This window comes from Psammomys obesus, unplaced genomic scaffold, assembly GCF_907164565.1.
Source record: "Psammomys obesus unplaced genomic scaffold, mPsaObe1.curated_primary_1811, whole genome shotgun sequence".
Classification (NCBI taxonomy): domain Eukaryota; kingdom Metazoa; phylum Chordata; class Mammalia; order Rodentia; family Muridae; genus Psammomys; species Psammomys obesus.
Window position 1 is genome coordinate 812,946 of NW_026596402.1, and position 4,462 is coordinate 817,407.

At 43.6% G+C, this 4,462-nt stretch overlaps 1 pseudogene; it reads left to right on the forward strand.

The window, feature by feature from the left end:
- Positions 1 to 332: 332 nt before the first annotated feature.
- LOC129669369 (40S ribosomal protein S18-like) lies at positions 333 to 4,175 on the forward strand (annotated as a pseudogene).
- The last annotated feature ends 287 nt before the right edge of the window (positions 4,176 to 4,462 follow it).

Below are 4,462 nucleotides of genomic sequence, written 5' to 3' on the forward strand. Positions count from 1 at the left end.
TTCCATCTCTTGTTGTCTGTTATACTTCCCTCTGTAGGTCCTGTTTTCTTCCTTATGTTCTTCCTCTCCCTTATTTCCTTTGTGTTTTCTTTAATTTTCCCAATGCTATCTTCTGATGTTGAAAGATTTTGTTGATTTTCTTCACCTGTCTGACTGTTTTTTTTTTCCGTTTTTCCTTTATTTCTTTTATTTATTTCAGTGACTTAATTATTTTCTCTCTGAAGGTCACAAACGATTTGACTGCATATTCCTGTAATTTTGTATGGATGGCCATACAAACCTGTTTGACTTTATCTTGTGGAGAGCCGAGAGAATGCAATCGCCATTACGAAATGGCGCCGACATCCGGCCTCGGCCCTAGTGAACAAGTAATAGAACGCATGTGCCAGTTGCAAAAGCGCGCCAAGTCACTGCCCAGCCCGGGGTGTTACTGCCCAGCCCGGGGCATCACACGGGGCAATGGGCAAGTAGCCAACCAGCGGAGTACACGCCGCTGCAGGGGGTATTTAAGCAGCACCATTCTGGGGGTTGGCGTCTTCCTCCTCTCATCAATTGACTGCAATAAAGCTTGCTGCAGAAGGATCCTATTGTCCGTGTGCGTTCTTGCTGGCGAGACGACCACGCGGGTTGCAACATTATCTTCCCTTAATTCTTTACACATTTTATTTGTTTCCTCCATTATCATCCTTATAAGCATAAATATAAGGTAATCTTCTTGGATTTCACTTATGACAGTGTGCCCATGGGTGTTTACCCCTGGATAACTGGGTTCTGGAGATACCATAATCTTTTGCCTTTTGTTGGTTGTTACTTTACACTGGCCTCTACCCATTTGGCTGTCTCAGCTATTGGCTGTTAGTTTCTGGTACTTCCTGGAATCCTGGTGTTGGGAGAATCCCCTTGCCAGGAAGATGGTTGTTTCCTAAGGAGGCCTCCTCAACTGTTTTGGTAAAACAAAATGGCAGTGCTTCTCATGAATTCCCACAGCTCACCTCAAGTGTATGGACCTGTGTGGTAACTATGGTCGTTGGTAGTCAGTCAGGGAGGTCTCCTCTCATCAGGAGAGGTTCTGGAGACAGCTGCCTTGCCACTTGGTTTCTTGCTCTGAATTTAGTGGGCTGCTGCTGTTCTTATATTGTGTTTGCTTGAAGAAGCAGGGAGCCGCACTGATTGGTCAGTTTAGGTAGGGAGACAGGTTGTGCTTTGGTACAGTGTCTGGAGCTAATCCAGTGGATCCCAGGCTTCAGTAGGTCTGAGATTGGAGCGCTTGGCCCCAGTTCCCAAGTTGTAATCAGAGGGAGGTGAGTGCAGCACTCATGCATGCATCTGGAGGCTAGAGCCTGGAGCATGTGGGAGCCCTGGAACAGGATGCTCTGAGGTCAGTACCTGATGTTTCCCCCACCTTGGAGTTTCCCCTACTGTGGGGTCCCCCCCCAACAAGTGCAGGCAAATGGCACCTGCAGGATCCTTGGAACTTGTCCCCAGAACTTTTGGGGGGATGTGTACTGCTTAAGAGTTTAAGTTAGAATGGGTGACTCCATTTTGAAATGAGAAGCCATCTTGACTGGGAGCTGAACCAAGGTACCAGGAAATATCACAGAATGTGCACTTGGCAGAAAACAATGTTAATTTGCCTAGCAACAGTCTCCAGGAAATATCACAGAACAAATACTTGGTAGAAAACAGAGACAATCTCCCTGGCAACAATCAATGAGAATTGGTTGAGAAAATTCTCCCCAATATTCCAGATGTAGGTTAGAAAAATAGCCATTGTAAGTTAATCTTCAACTAGAATGTCACCTCGGCCCTCTGACTTTTACCCAGTCCTGTAAAGTCAACGCATGAACCCCCCTGCTTGTTGTCATGAAAACCCCCTCTGTGCTGTCCAGCAGGAGTTCAATGAGTTCCTAAGGAGGGGCCAAAATAATGGGGTGGGAACAAGAGACAAAAGGAATGAGAGCAAGTCAATAGTCTGATCTCGCTCTTGTTTATTTGAAAATTTTCACACAACTTTATAGGGAGAAGGCAGGAAAGGAAAATTTGTCAGCAATATAGTTTATAAAACATAGCAGGGTGATTAATGATGCAGAACATCGCAAGAATGTTTACTAAAAGAGATACTACAAGAATGTCAGCTATGATATTTCAAAATGTCTAGCCTAATGCATAAATGTCTCATAGGTTCCGGAAACGTAAATCTCTCACCTAGACCTTGTTGCAGCTGTCTGTAACTTTCCACTAGCTGGCCTTGGCTTCCGGCAGTTTTTCCCTTTAAAAACCGTACTCACCCAGGGCTCAGTATCCCACTTTTCTACAACTGTGTCAGTGAGACTTTTGTCTCGAGATTGATCACTCTTGTAATAAAGCTCTCTTGTTCTTGCATCGAGTTGTCTCCTGGTGGTCTTTAAGGGTCTCGTGATTCTGGAATAACACTGCTGAGTGAGTTGAGGTTGGATCAGCTATTTCCCTCTCCATGGAGTTTCTTTCTGACAGAGAAACCCAGTCTCTGTGCCCTGAGGCCCACAGTTCTGTCTGGGATGGTGAGTAAGGCTTGCAGGCAGGTCTCTCGGCTGGCAGCTGAGCACCTTTCAATACCTGGGACCTTTTACAGTGACTGTCTGGGTGACCTGAGGCCAGTCCTGATTGCTTCCTTCATTGTGGGGTTTTCTCTCTACTGGAAATCCCAGTCTCTAGGGTTGTGGGGCCCACAGTTCAGTCTGGAATGGTGATCAGAGCTCATATGTATATGGCTCTGGGCTGGAAATCTCTAGATGACCTGAGAACAGACCTTTTGCTTCCCACACTGTGGGGTTTCCTCTGACTTGGGAAACACAATAGCTGGTGTTTTAGGGACCAGAGTTTGGTCTGTTGGTTGCTGCACAGTCACTGCTGCCATGCTTGTCAGACACATTGTCTCCATCTTGGATCCTCCACCTGAAATTCAATTTTTGAAAGATAGAAAACTTGAAAGAATAAATTAAATAGGACATATAGGACATAAGATTTAGATTTATTATCACAGGACTATCAGTTACACAGAGGCCTTGATCAGTATTCTCAGTATTAAAGCGAAGCCCATATTCATGTAGAACTTAATTCTCAGTTTTAAAAAATATTTATTATTGTTCTCTCTGTGTGTGTATGTACTTCTACAAGAGCACATGTGTACCTTGTAAAAACATGCATGCTATGTCCACCTTTATATTGGTTATCAGACTTTGGAGACAAAGATTTTCATGTGTTGAAGCCATCTCTCTATCAGTTTTAACAGTTATTTTGAACTGTTCTTGTGTATTTTAATGCAAAGACTATTAAATTTTGATTGTAAGTACAAGGATTCTGTCTTTACCTAAACTGAAAACAAGAGATATCCAGAGACTGAAGTGAAAATTGCAACTCCAGATACTTGTAGAAAATTTTATGTTAATGGTTGGAACTGTTTTGAGTTTTGTGATGGCACTTGCTGTTTGTAAAAGACTTGGGTTCCATTCCCAGAGCACACATAGCAGCTTACAACCATTGTTAACTTCAGTTACAGGGTATCTGACACCTTCCTTTTGCTTCTAGGAGAAACAGGCATGAACAACTTACACAAACACACATGGACACAAAACACCCATAGACATTGAAAATAGTTTTGGTTTCCACGGGAGGCCTCCACGCCACCACTTGTGCCACCACCATGTCTTATTGATCCCCGAGAAGTTCCAGCACATTTTGCGAGTACTCAACACCAATATCGATGGACAGTGAACAATAGCCTTTGTCATCACTGCCATTAAGAGTGTGAGGTGGAGATACACTCATGAGGTGCTGAGGAAAGCAGACATTGACCTCACCAAGTGTGCTGGAGAGTTCATAGAGGATGAGGTGTAGAAGGTGATCACCATCATGCAGAACCGTGGCAGTACAAGATCCCAGACTGGTTCTTGAATGGTCAGAAGGACGTGAAGGACAGGAAGTATAGTCAGGTTCTGGTCAACGATCTACACAACAAACTGAATGAAGACCTGGAGTGGCTAAAGAAGATTCGAGCCCACAGGGACCTGCGCCACTTCTGGGGCCTTTGTGTCTGAGGTCAAAACACCAAGACCACTGGCCACCGAGGCCATACTGTGGGTGTGTCCAAGAAGAAATTGGTCTCTGGGTCTTTGCTGTTAATAAATAGTTTATAAACCTAAAAAAATAAATAAATAAAAGAAAGAAAAAGAAAATAGTTTTGATTACTTGAGAAAGTGTACCTGTACTCATCTCGAAGGACTCTTTTTATCTTTTGAACCGTCTACAGGCAAATATATTAGAGCTCCATGCCAGAAGGAAACATAACACAACAAAGCAAAACATACTGACTTCTCACACTTGCTCACAAGTTGGAGTTTTCTCTTTCTCCTTCTCTTCCTTCCTCCATCCCTCTCCTTTCTTTCTTTCTTTCTTTCTTTCTTTCTTTCTTTCTTTCTTTCTT